The sequence below is a fragment of the Schistocerca cancellata genome, chromosome 9 (assembly GCF_023864275.1).
Source record: "Schistocerca cancellata isolate TAMUIC-IGC-003103 chromosome 9, iqSchCanc2.1, whole genome shotgun sequence".
In the NCBI taxonomy this organism is placed as follows: Eukaryota; Metazoa; Arthropoda; class Insecta; order Orthoptera; family Acrididae; genus Schistocerca; species Schistocerca cancellata.
This window is the reverse complement of record NC_064634.1, coordinates 325,584,029-325,608,623: the sequence shown is the minus strand read 5'-3', so window position 1 is coordinate 325,608,623 and position 24,595 is coordinate 325,584,029. Positions and strand designations below refer to the sequence as shown.

The 24,595-nt window shown below is 45.4% G+C and overlaps 1 protein-coding gene across 2 annotated transcripts in view; it reads left to right on the top strand.

Moving 5' to 3' along the window:
• Nucleotides 1–24,595, top strand: part of LOC126100179 (uncharacterized) — a 278,089-nt gene that overhangs the window by 71,840 nt on the left and 181,654 nt on the right. For both annotated transcript variants that reach the window (XM_049910739.1, XM_049910738.1), the window contains exon 2: nt 3,569–3,648. The gene's annotated coding sequence lies outside the window, so the exon portion shown is untranslated. The remainder of the gene's footprint in view (nt 1–3,568; nt 3,649–24,595) is intronic.

Here is a 24,595-nt window from a genome sequence, read left to right as displayed (position 1 = left end):
CGGTAACCTTGCTGGCTAAGGCAGCGTTGGCAAGCACGAAGACGAGCAGTAGAAACTCTCGCCGTGTAAGGGGGTTCTACAAAACATGTAGAATATCGTCCACATACCGCTGTGCTCTAAAGTTACCGCGGATGGCAACCAAAGGGATCCCGCTACGAAGAGAAATGGTACCCTGGTTGTTGGGCTGCATGGCGGGCGACAGTCGGGTTGGCATCCAACTGCCGTCCAGGTTGTGTCCAGACCTGAAATCTCACTGACTGGAGTAGGCTTGTCTTGTGACGAGTCCCGCTTCGAACTGAGTCCAGATGACCAGCGAAGTATTCCGTGGAGTATTATGGGCAGGATCCACCAACCAGCTCGGGATTTTGACGCTGTGACGCACCAATTGGGCAGAATTTGGCTCGATGTCCCTCAGGAGGGCATCCAACAAATCTACCAATCAGTACCAAATCGAATAACTGCTTGAATCAGGGCGAGAGGTAGACCATCGCGTTATTGACTTGCTCAGCTTGTGAAGCTCTTTCTCTTGAATAAAACACCCAGTTTTTCTGAAATTGTGATCATTTGCTTGACTGTACATGCACATCACATCTACTGTTTACCATCCCATTCGGATGATCCCTTTGTCATGCGTCGCTTTCTTTTTTTATTTTGTTTTAGAATGTACATGCAGATTTTACCAGAAACGTTTACCTCGGATTTGAATTAATTGTCTGCACTGCTAAACATGTAAAATCAGTCCAAATAAGGGTCACCATCCTCGTTTTGACCAGTGAGACAAAGTTAAATTTCTCACTACTCCAAAAATCTGTTACTAAGACCCCTGTACCTGTCTGACTACTTTCAAGAACATTCCGGGATCCAGCCACTGAACTGGAATGGGTTCGCCGCTAAAACAGTTCAGTGGACTGCCTCCAGCTGGTTACTATCATTCCCCGCCGACAACCACCACAACAAAACAGCAGTTCAGTTCAAAGTCCATAGGGAAAACGTAACTCAAAAAAAAAAAAAAAAAACACAAAGCTGAAATTTGCAGTGAAAAGAAATTTATGGGTATCAAGTAACACTAGCCAATTTCGTCGCTTTTTCCCAACACCACCTATAGCTAACTACCGCCTGCTCTGAGGCGTCTTTTTACCGAAAAAGTCCACGCCCACTAATCCGGGACACTTATCGAGAAAAACATGGAAGTGTCTAAGCAGAATTCGACGCCCACCTATGGGAACACACGTTCTAATGCTTTGAAGGCTTTCGGTACCGGGAAAGTATCTTCGTTCATCATGAAAGATCACTAACTCCAGACTTCCGGAATGGAAACGCATACTCCGGCCATGCCTTTACAAATCTGAACCACGAGGGCTGCTTGCCGACTGCACCATTTCGTGAGCTCCAAAACCGCTCCACGAAATTACTTAACGTTTAGAGGTTCCAGCCAGTCAGAATCAGGAGCAGAACGTAGGTATTGTCAGTGACCATATTCTGCTCTTGCTTACGGAACTGCTGCCTCTTGGTAGGAATTTACGAGTATTTTCTTCGATGGATGTTGGAAACAATGACTGTCATGGGGAAATCGCTCTCCCAGTGACACAGTCGTGTACTCTCTGGCCACAACTCATTTAGGAGGATTAGAGAAGACCGACCCACCAGCTCCAAGTTGAATAAAGTCCGCTTCCCCCAGAACTCGACCCGGTCATACACAACGGCCAAAGGGGGACTGTTCTGCATGACCGGGAAGTGAGGTGTTAAAAAGTGTGTGTTGTCCGTACCAAATAAGACAAACACAGGATATTTGAAATATACAGAGGTGGCAGCACTAATCGACACAGATTTGTTTGACTCATGGAAGGGCGTTACAGAGAAAAACTGTCCTATGGAAGCTTACTAAGAAAATTTCAAGAAGAAGAAAAAAGTGATATTCTCCAGTCTCCGTATGTACCGCTCCCGTTAGGGACTTGGAGACAACATTAGACTGTAATAGATAACAGAGGGTAGAGAGGTTAAACTAATGATATGACGATTTGTTAGAAATCCTCTCCTCCATCGTGAACTGCTACGTGTCTAAACAATCGAGATTTATTTACATAGTTATATATTTCGATTACTTCAGTTACATTACCGGGGAAAAAATGCAACACCCTCGATGACTGTGATCAGTGGCAACAAGGTATGTGCAGACTGGGAGGCTGTATGTAGTCTTAGTGATTCATTTGTCAGGTTGCAGGCAGTAACCGTGTTGACTTTAGACGTGAACAGCGTTTGCAACATTCATTCCTGCATACAATCATGCAGCACTGACGAGTACGTACTCTTGCTGAACAGCTTCAACCATTTGAACCGTGTCGCACTGTGGGGCTCTGGGAAGCTGGATGGATATATAGACAGACTGCTGAGCATGTTTGTCACAATGTAACGGTTTTCAGCAGTGGTCTGTGGATCATTCCCACACCTGTATACCAGATTCTCGACTTTCGCATAGTACAGGCAAATGTCAAGATCAACGCAGTGTGCGAGCAGCGCTGGTCGATGGAACGTCACCAAGCGACGAAATCTGGGCATATGTTGCACCTCCTGTGTCATCATGGACGATTAAAAATCGTTCGCTTGCAACAGGATCAATGTCACGTGTGCGTCTGGCCAGGCTGCCACTGACACCACCACACCGCCACGCACGGCTACAGTGCTGTTGTAAAGTAGTCGACTGGAGGGTTGCAATGGCGCTCTGTGTTTTCCGTGATGAGAGGAGGTTCTGTCTGCATGCGAGTGGTGGACGTAGACGAGTGTGGCGTAGAGCCGATGAGCTGCCTACTCCAGAGTGCATTGGCCCACGACACGCAGGTCCCATCTCGGGGTTCATGGTGTGGGGGTGCCATCGCGGTCACATTTGGAGTTTCTGCTGGGTAAAGTAACCAGTACCCACTATGTTTCACCGGCTGTTATCCCTGTGCTACTGCCATTCCTTCAACAGGAAGGTGATGTGCTTTTTCAACAGGACAATGCACGTTCACATACGGCTGCTGTGACGCAATGAGCTCTTCGTGTTGTACAACAACTGCCCTGGCCAGCAAGATTACAAGACGTCTTGCCAATTGAACACGTAAAGGGCATTATGTAACAGGAACTTACTCTTTCTCCACGGCCTGTAAGGCAGCAAAAGGTCAAGATGATTGGGACAATCTATCGCAGGATGCGTTTCAAGCACCTTTACGACCGTTTCCATGCGAGTATACACGTTTTCGTTGCCGCCAAAGGCGGGTGTACTGTGCGCTTATGCTACTGTTTGTGCCATGTGTGTTTCATTTGGTGTCAACTTGTATCATAAACTTCTACAATGATGAATTACCCGTCATCTCACTCGTCAATAAAATAACTATATGATTGAGGATGTGGCATATTTTTTTCTGCAGTGAGTATTCACCACGGTGACTATAAAACAGAAAATAACTTCCCTGCAGTATTCGCTAGTGCTACACACCTGTTAAAGTGATCTATAAAAAACTGTTATTTATTACGGAACTGTTGATAAACGTCCCTAATGATGTTACTTTAATCTCTTGTTTCTTAATTGCAGACGGCACTACTGAGAAACACCACGTTGTTCGACCAGTACTCCATATCTCGGAGAGGCTTCTCCGAGACGAGTGTAATAAGGTATGTGTTCTTTTCATCAGTATTCGTTTCGCTGTGACCTAACAAAAAGGTGTTTTGGCAACTACTGATCAAAAATAAAGTCTAGTTATGTGCAATATTTAGTTCGTTAAGAACCCATGTAATCAATGAGGAGCGAAATAGAAGTGACCAGACTTAACTTAAACGAAAAGACATACAGCATTTGAGGCATTCATCTGGAAACCTACCGAATTCATGTCCCGCAGAATAACTCATGTTTGCGTTTCAAATATGGACCAACACGCTACAAGTATGTGAGCATAACATTTTGTCTCATCGGTGTGTTTACCGTTCCTACTTCGCATAATCTGATCTCGCCATGCGTGATTAATTTCTGGCATAAAGGATATTTTCTGTTTGAGCACTTTGCAACCGGATTATGTGGGACGATAATTCATGAATTCCATGCAGGCCATCATTAAAACAACTGCCCCAGCAGTTCATGTATCTTCTCATGGCGTGTCTTCTTAGCCACATGCATTTGATTATCTTTTCACTGAGTTTAGTCTATTTTACCCACAATAATAGACGGTGGAACAGGTTCTTGCACATCATGAAAAAAGCTGGGAATTGGATCTAGAGAGTCAGAAGCATCTGATAAATCTCGCGTCAAGAATTTTAAGGAGTGATGCATAGCTTGGGAGTGTTAGCAATATGATGCCTTAAAAAAAAAAGGATGAGGATTCACACACATCAGATTTAAGACATAATAAAAACGTAGCTGTTGTGTTGTAACGGAATGTTGATCCGAAGGCTCCTGGTGACTTCCAGCCTGGCGGTGTGTAATTACAGAAAGGGAACCACAGCTTCCTGTGCGGCCAGGTGGCCGCGAGTAACGGGGCAGCAGCAGAACTCTCGTCCTGGGACTCCAATACATAGTAACCGAGCGAGGTGGCGCAGTGGTTAGCACACTGGACTCGCATTCGGGAGGACGACGGTTCAGTCCCGCGTCCGACCATCCTGATTTAGGTTTTCCGTGATTTCCCTAAATCGCTCCAGGCAAATGCCGGGATGGTTCCTTTCAAAGGGCACGGCCGACTTCCTTCCCTGTCCTTCCCTAATCCGATGAGACCGATGACCTCGCTGTCTGATCTCCTTGCCCAAAACCAACCATCCAATACATAGTCTGGAGTGATAGCCTCGGTGGCAGTACGGGAGTACGCCACATCTAAATGTGCCTACGTAAACATACCTGGTGCACTTTAGCTCTTGGAGAGTTACGTGTTAGTTGTTTACGTGAACAGCAGTTCGTCTAACGGAGTGTATCTACATTTTCATTTGAGCTGCTTAACGACCCTACAATATGCGGCGGAGGATACGAGTATTAGGGGTACGACAACCAGCGTAATTTTACACGATGACCCTTGTCAAGTAGCTCATAAACGGTTCGATATACTGAAACACAGATTTTTACAAATAAAATCACTTAAAAAGACGTATGTTTTACTACTTTTTATGCTATTTGCCGAGGTACTGTAGGAATCCTGATTATTTTTTTACATGAAACGCTATACTCTTTTTTGCCTGAACTATTATGAAGAGGAACGTAGTAATATGACGTTCGGTAATGGCAGTGCTACAGACGAATGTTGAAAATTGGGTGGACTGATAAGATAAGGAATAAGGAAGTTCTGCGCAGAATCGGAGAGGAAAGGAATCTGTGGAAAACACTAAGAAGAAGAGAAGAAGAAGGGACAGTATGATAGGACATCCGTTAAGACATGGGGGAATGACTTCCATGGTACCAGAGGGAGCTGCAGAGGGCAAAAACTGTAGCAGAAGACACAGACTGGAATACATCCAGCAAATAATTGAGGACGTAGGTTGCAAGTGCTGCTCTGAGATAAAGAGGTTGGCACAGGAGAGGAATCCGTGGCGACCACATCAAACCAGTCAGATGCCGAACGAAAAAAAAAGAAAAAAAAAGAGAGGAAAAAAAAAGATGCAGTGGTGAGACTTATTGCAGAAGCAACGGTGAACTGAACTGTACACGGAGGTGACAAAAATCGTGTAATAGCGATATGCACATACAGATGGCGGTAGTATCGCGTACACAAGGTACTGTATAAAAGGACAGTGCGTTGGCGGAGCTGTCCTATGTAGTCAGGCGTTCATGTGAAAAAGTTTCCGAAATGATTATGGCCGCATAACGGGGATTAACAGACTTTGAACGCGGAATGGTAGTTGGAGCTAGACGCAAGGGACATTCTATTTGGAAATCGTTAGGGAATTCAGTATTCCGAGATCCACAGTTTCAAGAGTGCGCCGAGAATACCAAATTTCAGGCATTACCTCTCACCGCGGACAACGCAGTGGCCGACGGCTTTCGCTTCACGACGAAGAACCGCGGTGTTTGTGTAGAGTTGTCAATGTTAACAGTTAGACAGACTTCGGCACGATATTCCACAGGACGACATCCAGCAACTCTACCAATCAATGCCAGGCCGAATAACTGCTTGCATAAGGGCCGGAGGTGGACTAACGCGTTATTGACCTGCTCAATTTTTGAAGGTCTTTCTCTTTTTCTGAAATTGTAATAATTTTTTTTATCTGTACATGTACGTCACATCTACCAGTTTCCGTGTCATTAGTACAATTGCTTCGTGGTGCGTCGTTTTTATTGTGCACATTCCGCATGCCACTATATAACGCAAGGCGCAGGGTACGTTGTTCCACTACTAGTCACTCACTTTCCTGTTCCACTCGCAGTTGGAGTGAAGGAGTAACGACTGTCTACACTCCTCCATATGAGCACCTATAAATTTAATCATATTATTCTTGCTACCATATTGTATTCACATAATATGAAGGTGCATAAAAAAAATCGAGGTGAAGGCCTATAATTACAAACTTGTACTTTTATTTCAAAAGTATTGTCTAACACTGCTGAGGTACTTGCCCCACTGCAACAATGGCGGTGAATGACTGTTTCGTAAAGTTACTGGGGGCTGCGTTATGAACCAGTTCCGAACGTACTGCATGATGTCCTCGTCCGAGTTGGGTCGTTCGCCCCCAAGAACTTTCTGTAGCTCACCAGAAGCGGCATCACAGCAGTGAGACAAGTCCAGACTCTATGAAAGGCGGCTCAGGACCTCCGATTTGAATGTCTGCAGAGGTCATTAACTGCATTTGCTGTACAGTGTCTTGCAATGCAGTGGAGCAGGATGTCCCCGCGGGTGAACTGCCCTGGTCGGTCAGACTGGATCACTAAGCGAAGGCTGGTCGAGGTTTGTGTGTCTCACAACGCATTCACCGTTGTCGCATACTGCAGGAAGTCGATAAGAAAGAGGTCCGTTTGGTCTAATAAGAAGCTGAGCATAGGTTTTCCCTCACTTGTGTGGAGTTTCTGAATGGCCGCGACCCAGCATTCTTCTACTGGAGACTTTGTCGTTTTGATTCGGGTTCCAAGTGATGGCATCATGTCTCCAGCGGCTACTCCTGACAGGAACTCATTTCCTTTCGTGGCATGGCGCTGGATACATTCAAGAGACAGTCCCAGTCGACGTGGTTGCTGTGCTGGTTGAAGACGGTGAGTCACGCATTGGGTGCACAGTTTGCGAGATTTAAATCTGCCCTTAACGGTACGTGACCACTTTAGACGCTCAATTACCTCCTGGAGAATGGCATCGGTAATGTGATGTGCCGCTTCAGATCGTCTGTCATTGGTCAACGACATCCATTCTGATGTAAATCGCTTGTGTCGCTGCTGGACCCTTGCAACGGATGGGCAATGCTCTCCGCACATTTGCTCTGTTCCTCCGTGGATCTCTGTTCCCGTACTCCTTCCACTGTCTGGAAACGCGCTATACTTCTTTGCTCTTCCTTTGAAGCCTCCATTTTACTGTTTTCACCACGATTGAGTGCAGCGGAGGTCGACGCTTGCGCGTGTTCTCTCTGTCGTCGCATGGATGTGCAGCCTTGTCCCTCTAGCGGCGGGGAAAAATGGAAATTTGTAGTAAGGACTATGGGACCATCCTGCTGAGGTCATCGATCGGTCCTTAGGCTTACGCACTACTTAATCTAACTTAAATTAACTTACACTAAGGACAACACATACACACCCGTGCGCGAGGGAGGACTCAGACGCGGGGGGGGGGGGGGGGGAGGGGCGAGCCGCGCGAACCATGACAAGACGCCCTAGACCGAAACGCTAACCCCCGCGGCTGTAGCGGCGGGTTTGGGTCATCAGCGTTCACATTGACACGACACCTTCTTCCGCAGGCAATGCAATTACGATCCTCTCAACGGTTTTCATTTTACACCCTCCGGTTCGCTTCTTTTTGAAAGCACCTTGTGAGCAAAATTGCGTCATTTGCTATCGCTCCTAGCGCCGCAGTTCTAAGAGCCAGCAGTGTAGAAGCAGAGCGAGATCGCGCTTCACTGCGGCCGTCTCGTTACTGGTGGCAGCTGAGGGCATGCTGTTAATTGGAGTGCGGCTTCTGCGAGATAACTGTACTGACACGGCAAGGTGAGGCGAATGCCGACTGGCGAGTGCGGCGCTACGGGACCTTAGCTGGCGGTCACACGGGGCGGCTGCTCGCCTTTCCGTCCACTCAATGGCGCGAGAAGGTCACCTGTGCACAAACACCGCCAAATTCCGCTCCACCACTTCGTGCTCACTGCTGCAATACGACAGCACCAGCGCCTTTTCTATCGTTTCAGCAGCGACGAATCGCTAGCACGTAATACTTCGAGTAGTTAATAGAAACATTAAAAGAATATTTGCGAGTAAACAGGACGCTAGAGCTTACACGATAGGTACACCGCTACGCATGTCCAGCCGGGTCATCCACACCCTTCAGAGATGTACAAATTCGGCTTCTAGCCTGCGCAGGCCCGCCTGTTAGCCAGGCAGGCAAGGTCCAACCCAAGCAGGTGTCTTGCTTGCCTGTCAGTTTTCCCGCTGTGCTAAGCTGTGTTGCAGTTTGTTTGGTGTGCTTTTATTGTAATGCCATGAGTAGGATTCGGAAGTCAACAGCAAGTCTCTTTTTACCCGAGTATCAAAAGACGAGTCTCAATGAAACATGTATTAATTTTGGGTTACTGCAGGCCAAAAAACGGTGGATTTTATTTATCCTTTTTCCTTTTCGGCATATTTTAGGCTTATTTATTTATTTCCAGCCCGCATCTCGTGGTCGTGCGGTAGCGTTCTCGCTTCCCACGCCCGGGTTCCCGGGTTCGATTCCCGGCGGGGTCAGGGATTTTCTCTGCCTCGTGATGGCTGGGTGTTGTGTGCTGTCCTTAGGTTAGTTAGGTTTAAGTAGTTCTAAGTTCTAGGGGACTTATGACCACAGCAGTTGAGTCCCATAATGCTCAGAGCCATTTGAGCCATTTATTTCCATGTGAACGGTTTTCTCTGCAACTTCACCGTCTTTCGACAAGAACTGGCTATCCTCAGTTCCAACCATCGTCAGGTCAGCTCTAATAGATGCTTGCTGTAGCAAGCAGAATCATCTCTGATAGTCGAGATCCTTTGAACCTAGGAAACTGGCTAGCGTTACAGTATAAAGGACATGCCGCGCTGGGTAGCCGTGCGGTTTGAGGCGCCTTGTCACGGTCCGCGCGGCTCCCACCGTCGCAGGTTCGAGTCCTCCCTCAGGTATGGGTGTGTGTTGTCCTTAATGTAAGTTAGTTTAAGTTAGATTAAATAGTGTGTAAGCTTAGGGACCGATGACCTCATCAGTTTGTTCCCATAAGATCTTACTACATTTTTTTTATAAAGGATATCTTCCAAGTAAGGTTTCGGAAGTCTAGTTTCTGTAACCTAAGAGTGTTCCAGCCAAATATTATCCCAGTTATAACAATGTTAATTACTTCTTCCAGGTTGTGTCATTTGGATTCGCTGAATTTAATGTAAATGACCAAAATAATTCACACTAAATTTTGCAAGCACGAAGCTCGTTATTCGTATTGTGGTCATCTAAAAAGTATGTGTCTGAAAGAAGAAGCTTTTCTTTTTTGAAACAAGAAGCTTTTCTTTCATACTAAGCTTTCCTCCCACTACGTTGCATACGACCAGGATGTGGTTTTTAATATCCGCTGAGCCACATTATTTTTCCTAAATCGATCAATATTTGCCCTAAATTTTGAAAGCCTGTATACAGCTCAAGTCCTTCGAACACATTTCCACACACTTGTCAGCCACTAATTTTTTTGTCCTCTTTCAAAACATTTATAGAGTGCGGAAACTAGTGGTCAAATTTACAAACATCTTGTAACATACTCGAGGTTTCCGAGTATGTGTGTAGTAACTTTTTACACAATTTCCACTGCGAGATACCTACCGATTTATATGAAGCAGCCTCATAAGCACACAACTTTTCCCCTGGTGTACTTCGCGCTCTGTTTCATGACTGGTATATATTCCCCAATTAACAACTTCTTCTCAATCTCCTTTCAGTTTGCTTCGTTCATTTTGCTGCTTCCATAGTTATGATGAACAAGCTGCAGTGAAACTACTCTACGCAAACATATAGAAAAATGGCTCTGAGCACTATGGGACTTAACTTCTGAGGTCATCAGTCCCCTAGAACTTAGAACTACTTAAACCTAACTAACCTAAGGACATCACACACATCCATGCCTGAGGCAGGATTCGAACCTGCGCAAACATATACCTGGCTGGTCACGTTAGACTGATAGCACAACCTGTTGCCAGATGCAGTAGGCTGAACGGAACCTATGAAACTTGCCAGGATTGCGGAAACCCAAGCTCACCTGCTTTAACAACTGTGCTTCAGTACACATTGTCTCTTGTGTCTCCGTTGCGGCAGATTGAGCTGCTTCAATGATTGAGGCGGAGATAGGAGTGGGCAGGCTGGAAGCAGAATTTGTACACCTCTGACACTGTTACACATATTGCTACCTCACCCAGCTGTCTTCCATAGCTCTCACAATCCCAGGCGGCGAAAACTGAAGGAGCTTGCCCATTTTGTAGCCGTGGTAAATGTTAACAGGCCGCAGGGATTCCAAATTGGCTTCATACCCGTACAAGGCGTCAACAACGTTCCTACTTGCAAGGGACCCTGATTTGTTTGGATACTGGGAGAGATGGGAGGACACGACAACACTAGTAACAAATAAATAGGTGGCAAAATTATTGATTCTGCTATTATAAGGGACAGTCAAATGAAAACGAGACTGAATATATAACGAGTATGGTGCGAAAGTTGGTAATGCAGGTAGGCGTGTGTATAGACTACAGGATATTTCCGAAAGAGCGTGCAAAAATGTAGCAGGATATAGAGAATGCTCCACTGAACAATTTGCGGCAGGGAACCTGGGGTCGGAGAAGCCAGCTTAAGGAGATATGGGAATAAACCTGTCTACCGCTTTATCTAGCATTACTGTTTCCCAGCTTATTTACAACTCACATGCGTACAAGTTTACAAATACTGTGCTATTTATTTACATGTACATTCGTTATTTCCTGAAAGGAAACAAGGAGGACGAGCCTGATTACTAGGCAGTCTACCTGGCCGTCTGAATACCTGTACTTGAGATTCGTACAAAGAGCTCTAACTGAGCTGTTGGAGAACGTACCCTTGGCTGTTCGTCAGAGGATGTGAATACGACATGACGGTGCACCGCCTTACTTCAATATGTATGTCCACGACCACCTCAGTGCTGAATTTCCTGGTGGCTGGATTACAAGGAGAGGTCCTATTCCATGGCCTGCTTGGTCACCAGACCTTAATCCGCTTGATTATTTCCTATATGGATATCTAAAGTCCTTGCTGTATGAGACGGAAGTGAATACGGAGATGGAATTAGTTGTCAGAATTGTGGCTGCCTGTGATGTGATTCTAAACCCACCAGGAATATTTGTCAGGGTGCGTCAGAATCTTGTTCGCTGATGGTTGAGGTTGACTGCCGTCAGTTGCAGCTCATCTTGTAAGATACAGTACAAATGATACGTTCATTTATCAGTGACATTATTTGCAGTTAACTATAACTAATGTAAATAAAAAAGTACACAGTTAGGTCATTTTATACCTATTATGTCCTTAAAATGGCTTCTCCGTCCCCAGGTTTCCTATCTCAAATTGTTCAATAGAGTATCCTCTACGTCCTGTTAAATTTTTGCACGTTCTTACGGAAACGCCTTGTAGAAGTGTCCTCTATTGGAAATCAGGAAGGAACCGCGCCGTTTGTGTATTACACACGCTAGACGTGAGTTCAGCGAGTCGTGCACCTTCACTCAGGTGCCCCTGAAGTTCGCTTCGGGAGCTGCGCGGTCAGCGCGGTGGATGTCTGACCGCACGGGATCGGGTTCGATTCCCGGCCGCGTCGGAGATGTTCTTCGCAGAATATGCCGCACCGGTATGGCTAAACAGTAAACACACAGGCTTGATCGATGCTCAACTAAACTACACAATGAGGATGATATCAGGAACAATAAAGCCAACGCCTTTACACTGGCTACCTATACTGAGCAACATTCTCCCACCGGACCTGCGCAGAGAGAACGCTCTCTTACGCGAGTATGGAAAAGTGCTGAAGAACGAGAAACTGCCAATCCATAAGGATGTTCCTGCCCTGGAGATGAACAGATTGCGCTCCAGACACCCCTCTTTAAAAAAGGCAAAAAATACGCATCCTCTCAACCCGGATTATGGCAACCTCTGGAAAACGCGGTGGAGAGAATCTGTGCCCCAAAACCTGCAGAATATGCCATGCATCAATGTCCAACCACCAGGATTCAATTTGCCAAGGAAAACTTGGACGACCTTGAATCGAATTCGGACAACTAACGGCAGATGTGCAGACAGCCTCCACAGGTGGGGTAAAATCACCTCCCCGTGATGTGACTGCGGTGCGGACCGGCGGATGATTCGTCACATCGTGGAAGATTGCCCTCTGAGACGTTTTGCAGGAGACCCCAATGAGTTTCTGACCGCGACTGAAAGTGCAATAGACTATGTCACAAATCTGGATGTTTGTTTGTGAACTTTTGTTTGTTATATACACTATTTTAAATACTTTTATATCTACAACTATATGTTATACACTGTGACTACTCTTTATTTCTGTGTCTTATGATTTTTATGTCTTTTTTTATATGATGTGTTACATGCCATAAGCTAAATAAATAAAATTCGCTTGAGGACCGGGTGTTGTGTTGTCCTTAAGTTCGTATCGTTATATAATTGACATTACTCTAGTAATATGGCTGTGGCCAGGAAATAGGAACCGCAAGGTAGGGTACAGTTTCTGACTGTGGGAGGACTGTCGAAGGTGAAATTCTTGCCCGAATGTCAACTGTGTATGGCGCACACAGTATATCACTCGCGCCTATGTTTGCGTGGAACAAACAATTTCGGGAAGGTCGGGTGTCATTCAAAGACAGCAGTCGGCCAGAACAGGCTCGTCGTGACATTGCCCCTTCTGTTATTGCTGCGGTGGAAATGACCGACCCCGTGTCCGGCCATCCTGATTTAGGTTTTCCGTGATTTCCCTAAATCGCTCCAGGCAAATGCAGGAACGGTTCCTTCGAAAGGGCACGGCCGACTTCCTTCCCCGTCCTTTCCTAATCCCACGAGACCGATGACCTCACTGTCTGGTCTCCTCCCCCAAAACAAACCAACCCAACCTCTTAGCTGTACTCTCTCGGTGAAATAACCGACGATTAGGGTGGAAGACGTTCGGCTCAAGTTTGGCATCAGTCACGGTACCGCCATCAAGGCAGAGCATCCGAAGCTATGGAAAATCTGTGCGCAGTGGGCTCCCCACGGCCTGAGGGAGGAGCACAAGTTGAAGAGAATGTCGACATGACTGCAGCACCTGGGACGGTATCACGATGGGAATTATCGCTCTCTGTCCCGTATTATCGCGAGCAGACGACTCGTGGTGTCGTCATTCGGAGCCGGAGGCCAACAAAGGAAGCACATGGTTCCACAATCACGGAAAAAATCCAAAGACGTGCATGGCAGCTCCGGGAAGCCATGATGACTTTTTCTTTGACAGCAAGGCCCCGCAACCGATTGACTTTCTGGGACACGGCGCCACGATTAACACACATCGGTATGTGAACACTGCAAAATTTGAAGCGCGCCATCAAGTCCAAAGGCCTAGGAACTTTGAAGGACGGCTTCGTTCTGTTGTAGGATAATGCACGCCCACATGTTGCCAAAGTTGTTTCCAGTATGTTGTAGAAGTTCCGGTGGAAGTCCCTACTCATCCTCCATACGGTCGCGATTTTTCCCCATGCGATTTCCATAGTTTTGGAGCCCTGAGGAGGGAGATTCGTGGCCGTCGATTTGCTTTGGATGAAGAGGTGCACCCCTGGGTACAATCATGGTTCCGTAGACAACCATAAAAAATTTTCCACGAAGGTATTCACCGTCTTGTTTGACAGTGGGATAAATGTGTTAACAGATATGGTGGCTGCTTTTGAAATAATAAACAGTTTGCCTACTTTTTTTTATTTGTCACGTTTTCATGTGATGCCCATTATACAATCAAGCAATATTTAGCCGTTGACAGCCTTCACTGACATTATGCAGTGAAAAAGAGCACATGGATTGAAATCATATCTAGATAAACAGTACAGCGATCAACCTGGGGAGAGAGTGACGAATCAAGAGAGCACGTGAAGGTGACCGAGTGGGAGGTTCCGGCTGATACTACCACATGGCTGGCGCCGTTGGTTTGCGGTCGTAGCGCAGGGTACTTGCGAAATGGCGATCGTACGCGAGCAACATTGATGTGTCCTGTTCAAGGTGACGAACAGCTCAACTGCTACTACCGGCAAGGCGGTAATCGCCTATAGCAAGACGCACCCGCCACCGTGACGAACCTGCAGCTGCTGGTTCGTCTCGAGGCTCACAGCTGAACGGGCAGGACCCGCCGACAAAAAGAACTTTGAAACTTACTGCCAGATTAAAACTGTGTGCCCGACCGAGACTCGAACTCGGGACCTTTGCCTTTCGCGGGCAAGTGCTCTGCCATCTGAGCTACCGAAGCACGACTCACGCCCGGTCCTCACAGCTTTACTTCTGCCAGTATCTCGTCTCCTACATGCAGGAGAGCTTCTGTAAAGTTTGGAAGGTAGGAGACGAGATACTGGCAGAAGTAAAGCTGTGAGGACCGGGCATGAGTCGTGCTTCGGTAACTCAGATGGTAGAGCACTTGCCCGCGAAAGGCAAAGGTCCCGAGTTCGAGTCTCGGTCGGACACACCGTTTTAATCTGCCAGGAAGTTTCATATCAGCGCACACTCCGCTGCAGAGTGAAAATTTCATTCTCAAAAAGAACTTTAATGGCTATGTCGGCACCACAGGCTTTGTAATAAGGAAAAGCAGCGATTTATATGACATCCAAGATGGCATCATCATTGACTTTCGAGACAAAAGTTGAAGCATTTCTGAAACGGCTAAAATTGTAAACTATTCGCTTGCCCCGTGGTAAAAGTACACCATCCATGGTAATATGGCGCTATCCAAAACCGGCGCCGAGGCAACTGTCTTAAAACACCGGCCATATATGACAGGGGTGACCAACGGCTGCGGAGAGGTGTACGGGCGAATAGACGTGCAACTGTCGAGCAAATGACTGCCCAGATGGACCAAGTGGCTACCAACAGTGTCTCCTCAACCGCTATTCTGCTAAGGTTGCTGCGTATGGATCTCCGCAGCAGACGTCATGTTCATGCACCCATGGTTCAAATGGTTCAAATGGCTCTGAGCACTATGGGACTTAACAAAAAAATGGTTCAAATGGCTCTGAGCACTATGCGACTTAACTTCTGAGGTCATCAGTCGCCTAGAACTTAGAACTAATTAAACCTAACTAACCTAAGGACATCACACACATCCATGCCCCAGGCAGGATTCGAAGCTGCGACCGTAGCGGTCACGCGGTTCCAGACTGAAGCGCCTAGAACCGCTCGGCCACACCGGCCGGCGGGACTTAACATGAGGTCATCAGTCCCATATAACTTAGAACTACTTAAACCTAACTAACCTAAGGACTTCACACACATCCATGCCCGAGGCAGGATTCGAGCGGTCGCGTGGTTCCAGACTGAAGCGCCTAGAACCGCTCGGCCACACTGGCCGGCCATGCACCCATGCTGACTGCTATTCATCGGCAACGATGGCTGGAATTTGCACACCAAAAGCGCAAATTGGTGCAATGTTTCCTCGTGACGATGCCATCTACCAGCAGGACAATGCAACATGTCACAGAGCTCGCAGTGTACGTGCGTTATTGGAAGAGCAGCAGGATGATTTTATCGTACTTCTCTGGTCACCAAAGTCCCTGCACTTACAGTACGTCGACAATCTGTGCGAGCACCTCGACCGGGCTGTTCGCGCCAGCGATCCTCAACCGAGAAACCTTGCACAGATGGCCACGACACTATTTCTGAGGAAATATACATTTAAATGAGAGGGAGCTTTTCTCAAGACATTTGTCTGGAGTGTAGCCTTAAACGAAAGTTAAATGTGGATGACAAAAATGCCAGACAAGAAGAGAATGGAAGTTTTGGAAATATGATGCTACAGGAGAGAGCTAAAGGATATATGGGTGGTCTGACTAAAAATGAATAGTCTCTGAATTGATTTGGTGAGAAATAAATATATGGCAGAACCTGAATTAAAAAATGGAGCGGTTGATAGGTCACATCCTGAGAGATCAAGGAATAGTCAATTTGGTAATGGAGAGTAATGTGTACGTCAGAACTGTAGATAGATAGCAACGCTTTAATACACTAAGCAGGGTCAGACGGATTTGGGTTGCAGCAGCCGTTTAGAGGTGAAGAGGCTTGCATACGATAGGATAGCGAGGGCAGCTGCGTCAAACCAGTCTTAGGACTGAAGACCACAACATTGTGTCAGAAACAAATTAAAATTAGCTTCAATTCCCAAGTTCCGACTAAGGCTTTCGGGATATTTTTATTGGATATAAGGCAAACGCCGAAACTGTAAACGCCCTGCCTCATATTTCTTGTTGGGAAGCCACATTCGTACCTCGCCGTGGATTTTGTCTGAAAAGAACGGAGCTGAATACTGTGCTGGGTTTCAAACAGACCGCTCTGATTACTTGGCCAGGGAATGGTAGAAGGAACTTTCCATACCTCCCGGGTATCGACGTAATACAACACTCAGACGAAGTATAAGAAATAAAATGACAAGTCACAGCATTGCGTAAGTATCTGTGATGACGACCTGTATTATTGTTTCAACAAAAGTGAAAGCCTTTTGTTATCTCACGTTGAATTCCAAATGCCATGATCTGCCGCTAAATCTATCTGACGTTATCGTGAGTTGTCGAGGAAATAGATTTTTAGATGTTGCTTCCGTACTTTTAATATTCTGTTAACGCTAAATGTTGCAATCACCGACTTCACTTTCCTTGGCCTCAGTTCAAATTAGAGAAAGTAACGGTTCGCGGAAGACGACTGGGTAGTCCACCGCACCGTCTTCTGATTGCACTGCTCGCCATTCGCGTGTTTTTGGTAGTTACGTAAATTTTCCTAGATCCTTCAGCACTGCAGTTCTTCTCCGTCAGTTTCTTCTTTTTTTTTTCCCCACACCCAACAGGTTATTTCATGCACGTTGACTGCATTATTGATATCTATATGCATTTCGTTTACACAATATTCCAAGAACTCAACCTAGCTTTTTTAGTCAGATGGCGACCGCAGATATCGTTGCTCGCTGTTTTTGGACCCTAACCAAACTGTAAACGGCACGTGCTGCGTGTCGCCTTAGTGATAATTTCCCTATGCATTAAACAATAATTACAGTAAGAAAAACGCCGTAAGACATCAGTGACAAGACAGAGGGCACTGAGATGTTTACAGACGTGATTTAAGCCAAATAAGTGCCAAATGCCACTCTTTACTTAAGCTAAAACCTCCCTCTCCGTTAATTATATTATAAATTATTCGGCACTGTAACCGCGAGTGCTTCCTTTGTCAACTGTCCCAGACACTCGAAGCCTTCTCCACGATGCTGGTATCCTCGTATTTTATTTCATCTTCTCAGTTGAGGCAGTGATTGGCGACAGCTGATTTATTTGGTCTCAAGAGTCGCGTGTAACGCACTTGTGTATCAAGTGGTATTGATATTTCAGAAGAAACAACGTTTGTGGCATATCAGATATTTCCAGAGACAACGTATATTGTTTATGTGATTATGGATAAAATAAGTCACCTTTCAGGGCACAGAGCACACGTCTTCAAAAATACACTCTAAGACAAAAAACAAAACAAAAAGAAAAGAACGACGCACCACAAATGGCGAATGAATAATCCGAATGAGCCGGAAATTGGTAGATGTGATGTACATGTATAGACAAACAAATGATTACAGTTTCAGAAAAATTTGATGATTTATTCAAGAGAAAGAGCTTCAATTTGGGCAAGTCATTAACGCGTTGTTTCACGTCTGGCCATTACGCGAGCAGTTATTCAGCTTGGCGTAGACTGATAGAGCTGTTGGGTGTTCTCATGGGGATATCGTGCCAAATTCTGTCCAACTGGCGCGTTACATCGTCAAAATACCGAGATAGTTGGAGGGCTCTGCCCATAACGCTGCAAACATACTGAACTGTGGAAAGATCCCGCGACCTCGCTGGTCAAGGTGGGTTTGGCAAGCAAGAAGAAAAGCAACAGAAACTCTCGACATTTGCGGACAGGCATTATCTTGCTGGAATGTAAGCCCAGGATGGCATGCCATGAACAGCAACAAAACAGGGGATAAAATATCGCCGAAGTATTGCAGTGGTGTAAGTGTGCAATGGATGACAGCCACAGAAGTCCTGCTATGAAAGGGCCTCTTCGGCCTGCTATCTCACTGACTGGAATAGGATTGTCTTCAGTGATGAGTCCCGTTTCGGACTGAGCCTCGATGACCAGCAAAGACGTGTCTGGAGACGCTCTGGTCAACGGTGGGATACCAATCTGTCACCCATCGTGCAGCCCGACAACCAAGAGTGATGGTCTCGGGTGCAATTTTTTTTTCATAGCACAACCCCAGTTTTTCCATTATTTTGCAAATAATTTCCAACGATGGCTTATTAATTGGTCATAACATCGACACCTATCAGCAACTGCCTTCTTTCCAATTTTAAGTAGTAGAAATCTGAGGGTACTTCGCCTGTCTCATATACCTTACGCATCAGGTGGCGTAGTTTTGTCACGGCTGGTTGTGCCAACGATCTAAATAATAGTGAGGAACTGTCGTCTACTCTCTCTTTATATATATATATATATATATATATATATATATATATATATAATAAGCTAACAGTAATTAAATTGTGCTTGAAAGAATTGAACGACTTATTTCAAATACTACTTGTTGTATTTGATGCCGTTACGATAAATCGCGCAAGTGAACCACGGAGTATGTTAGCAACGTAACAAAAAATGGTTCAAATGGCTCTGAGCACTATGGGACTTAACTGCTGTGGTCATCAGTCCCCTAGAACTTAGAACTACTTAAACCTAACTAACCTAAGGACATCACACACATCCATGCCCCAGGCAGGATTCGAACCTGCGACCGTAGCGGTCACGCGGCTCCAGACTGTAGCGCCTAGAACCGCACGGCCACTCAGGCCGGCCAGCAACATAACAGCGGAAACGTAACGTGGTACTGAATGCAATGATAATTTAGTGACACACGTTACTGGAAATTATAACATCGAAAAGGGCTTTATATGTTTGGATATTTGCACGAAAAAGTAAGACTAGCGCACATTTTGGGAGAGCCACCTTGATGTTACGCAAGATTTTGAAGTAAGCGTTTTAGTTATGCTTTGGGATACATGCTGGAAAACAGCAAAATTTACATCTCCTTCTTTGTTCTGACATTCACTTACTTACACTAATATGGTGTAAGCGGAGAGGTGTTGATTCATCGTTATCAGGACCGTTGTTTTCTGCTAGTCCCGTGTTTTCGAAACCATGAAGAGTTTCTAATTAATGGTCTCATAGCAGCGTAGTAGGGTACTACATGGCTTATGCTGTCCTAGCCGTGCTCACAAAACCTCGAATACGAAAGACGATGAAGGAGTGTTCTTCCAGCTAGAAATTCCCAGCGGAGCTTTCTAAACGAAATTTAATGTCAACCGTGAAACTTTAAAATGACTCTGGAAAATTACACACCGATGACAAAAACATCGCCTCACTGAAGAATTCAGTCGTAGTCAGGGCAGCCATTGGACACACACACACACACACACACACACACAAAATTCAATTAACATGAAACTAGGAAAATAATGGCAGTTCCTAATAAAACTAAATGTGTATAAAATTATGGTGATATTATAGGAGCAAACAGATGTAGAATGCCTCCCATAAATAGACATTTAACTGAAGATAAGCAGAAGAATACAAAAAACTCTAAATATTGATCATTTAGGCGCATCCGACGTAACAGAGTGTATTTGTGTGTGTGTGTGTGTGTGTGTGTGTGTGTGTGTGTGTGTATTATTATTGTGTTTCTTGTTTGTTAGCACGAAGGAAAAAAAGCCCTTCAAATCATAATGCAATTTTTATTTAACATCTAGGAGAAGTCATCTACACAAAACAAGAGTAGGCTTGAAGATATATTTGCTAAGTCATCAATGTATAGTTAACTTCCTACTGGAAGCGTGGGGAACAAACTGTAAGGATCAAAAAAGAAAATAATATATACGACAGACAATCGAGCGGTTTTTGCTGTAACAGTTGTGTAAAAATGGACATGTTAGCACAAGACTCGTTGAGACAGATGAGGGCTTGCAACCAGGCGAAAGACTGACGAGTCAAAACAATAAAATATGCAATTCTCTGCTACCAGTAAACAGCATGACAAATGTTTTCCACTTCTTCGTTGTTCCTGACTAGAGGGCAGATCGCTTTTACCTTAGACTAATACACTAAAGAGTCAAAGAAACTGGTACATCTGTCTAACATCGTGTATGGCACCCGCGAGCACGCAGAAGTGCCGCAGCATGACGTGGCATGTCTGAAGTAGTATTGGAGGGAATAGACACTATGAATCCTGCAGGGCTGTCCATAAATCCGTAACAGTGCGAGGGGGTGGAGATCTGCACACTGCAAGGCATCCCAGATAAGCTCAATAATGAGCAGAACGATACCCCCATGACAGATTCGGAGCCCGTAAGAAAGACTAGCTATTACTTGGTAAAATTATTTCTCCAATTTTGAATACATTGCTCAAACTTTATCTGGTTAATTAATAAACGTATGTGTGGCTATTTACAGGAATGATCTTTAATATTGGCTGGAATCTGGGTAAATATTGGTTTCTATTTGCAACGTAGGCTGACGTGTTACACGTTCAATTATCATAGATGCTGACAGGGCTGCACGATGTTAAAAAGTCTTTAACTTAAATATTCGCCGTGCACGTAAATACACACACGCGGGACAGACCCGCTTCGCTCGCCTGCGCTCCACACTCCATGACGTGTCTTTGCAGGCGTGATCTACGGCCCCAGATTTGAGCAGTTTCGCTCCAACTTTGACATTCGACACGTAACGATGTGTCGTCGTAGATTTGAGGCGTGCAGGCGATACGCACCGGCGCCTCACTTGTTAACGGGAGCAACACGGCCGTTAGACTAGGCGGTTCAGTGTCAGTGGTGAGCACGCTAGGCAGCGGGCAGGCAGAACTGGTTCCTCGGCGCTGATGGAACTCAGCTGCGAAACGGACAGACCTGTATGGGAGGGTCGGACGACGAACCCGCGCCCACCCGCGCCTACGCAGGCCTAGGTCATCGCCACACTCGCCGAGCAGTGTGCAACACAGAGAGTGTTTCGCGGCATCGAGTTGTCTCGAAGACAAGCACAGGCCACAACTCGCTAATTTCGAGACACACTCCTGTTCTCTACTCGAAAATTGCATCAGCTCTGATGTGGAGTAGCCTTCAAGTACTGCCTTTATCACATCTTCCGTGCCAAACGTAGAAGTGTGTAACACGAGCATACAAGTACACTGCTGTGCAAAACTTAAGGACGAAGGTAACTTTTGCATGAAGTGTCACTGCAAAGAAACACAGCTCGTGTAACTAGAGCCATACATAGAAAAAAACTGTTACAGTATAGTACAGAAGGTAACTGAATAAATACGCAATGACACGAACAGAAATAACACTTTTAATCAAAGAAAATAATTACACCGGAGTCCCCTGAACATTAAAAACGGCATGCCATTGTTTTCAATAGGGTCCGTGATCCCCACGGACAGCAGTGCAATGTGCTCCCATGCTGGTCACAGCGATGGTAAGGAGTTCTTGTGTTAGAGCACTCCATTCCACTGCCAGTGCTGTTGACAACTGCTGGATGGTCTTTGGTGCATGTACGTGTTGCAGTATGCCGGCCAGTCCGTGGGATGGGTTTGGAAGACGAATTGCAGCACGACCACATACGCCAACGCTCAGCCAGCACTTGTGAACGGCGCTGTGGGAGGAATGGGTCAGCGTACCACAAGGACTGCTTACCAACCTTGTGGCCAGCATTGGAGCACGCTGCAGACAATGTATGCAATGTCCATGGTGATCACACACCTATTACGAGGTGTACAACTTTGCTCCCGCCGTTTTTCCCCAACCTAAATGAAACAAACTGGTTTAAATGGTTCAAATGGCTCTAAGGACTATGGGACTTAACATCTGAGGGCATCAGTCCCCTATACTTAGAACTAATTAAACCTAACTAAGGACATCACACACATCCATACCCAAGGCAGGATTCGAACCTGCGTTCGTAGCAGCAGCGCGGTTCCGGACTGAAGCGCCTAGAACCGCTAGGCCACAGCGGCCGGCCAAACAAATTGGTTACACGTGTAACATTCAAAGTATTTTCCATCGCTGGCCACTACTTTCTCTCATCTTTCTGGCAGTGAACGAATCCCGAATCGAAAAAATTGTTCGTCTTTTGAAGCGATCCACGAATAGATCCAATTTGTGACTTCTTTGTGAGATCAGAAGTGTTGGTCAGCCAGATCATGCGCCATTGATCTAAACAGGTGATAGTCAGAGGGAGCAATGTCTGGAGAATACGGCGGGTGGGGTAGGACTTGCATTTTGATTGCGTTCGATAACGAGCACCTGTGATTGTTTCACTTGGTTTTAACACCTCATAGTACAAGACGCCGAGCTGGTCCCACCAAATGCAGAGCATGATCTTGGAGCCGTGATATTCGGTTTGGTCGTCGACGTGGAAGCATGAGCGGGATATCCCCGTGATTTTTTGGGTTTAGGGTTATCGTAATGAACCCATTTTTCGTCCCCGGTCACAATGCGATGCAGAAATCCCTTGCGTTTTTGCCTCCGAAGCAACTGTTCACAAACACACAAACGCCATTCAACGTCTCTTGCTTTCAGCTCACACGGAACCCAAATTCCTTCTTTCTGAATCATGCCCATAACCTTGAGACGTTTTGAAATGGCTTGCTGTGTCGTTCCCACTAATCGTGCCAATTCTTCTTGAGTTTGACGCGAGTCTTCACTCAGCAATGTCTCCAATCCTGCATCTTCGAAAACATTCTTCTTCCACTACTACGCCGGTCTACGACGTCAAAATCACCGTTCTTGAAGCGTTGAAACCACTCACGACACCTTCTTTCACTAATAGCGTCTTACCATACGTACATGAGGAAATTCGATGAGACTTAGCCGCTATTTTCTTCATATTGAAACAAACAGTAACACCTCCAGCAAATGACGAGAATTAGGCTCGTAAACTGACATTTTCAATGAAGAACAACTTTATGATGCAGACACAAATCGACTAATGTTTGAATGAGGTTATATTGACCAAGGTCCAAGTTAACTGCCTGACGTCTGCGATCTGTCTCTTTCGAGCGCTACTTACCGATGTCGCCACTAATAGGCAAACGGCGGAAGCAAAGTTGTACACCTTTTAAGAATCATAATTCACCTTTTGTAATGTCCAGGGGATCTTCATAAAACGTGGTGACTTCAGTGTAATTATTGTTTTCCAACAAAAGTGACATTACTTTTCGTTTCATTACGTATTTATTTCATTTGCTTTCAGTACTGCACTGTAGCAGTTCTTTCTATATAGAGCCCAAGTTTCATCGAGCTATGTTTCTTGGCAGTTACACATCACGCGAAAATGAGTTTTGTCCTTTAATTTGCACGCTTAGATTCTGAAAAGGTACGAAACAGCCGAATTCTAGTGACATGTACCAGAGAATGCTTTCAAAAGCCTTGATATAACAGAAAAACTTGCAATAAAATACGAAAGGCAGAATATCATGCTTCAGGAACGAATTGTGGTTTTCTTGAAAGAGAATCCTGAACAACCACATTCAAGTGCTTACAATTTGCTTATAAAAGTTTCCCATGATTTTATCAGACAAACACAGTCTATTTTGTATAGCAGAACAATGAAATCTCCTGTGTGCAAATAATAATGACACACTGATGTTGATCATCTACAAATGATTCTTCGGGTCTGGAAATGTATATATTCATTAGTAAAAGAAAATCACTGTTTGCGACTGGAGGCGTATTTTTTTTTCTTTTCGTATTTTACAAATGCTTCTCAGTTCCGGTTTCAAAACAATCGCAATCTATAAAATTAAGTAAAAATAAAAGTTCTGCATGGATTTCACAACCCATTCACAATTTGAATTTTAAGTCAGAAGTAGAGGCCGAAGCATCACCAAATTGTATATCTGAATGACATTTGTCAATTACTCAGGGCCGAGCGGTTCTAGTCGCTTCAGTCTGGAACCGCGCGACCGCTACGGTCGCAGGTTCTAATCCTACCTCGGGCATTGATGTGTGTGATGTCCTTAGGTTAGTTAGGTTTAAGTAGTTCTAAGTTCTAGGGGACTGATGACCTCAGATGTTAAGTCCCATAGTGCTGAGAGCCATTTGAACAATTTTTTTGAATTACTCAGGGTGCATCTGTTGTGTCTGTCATTTTCGACGAGTTCA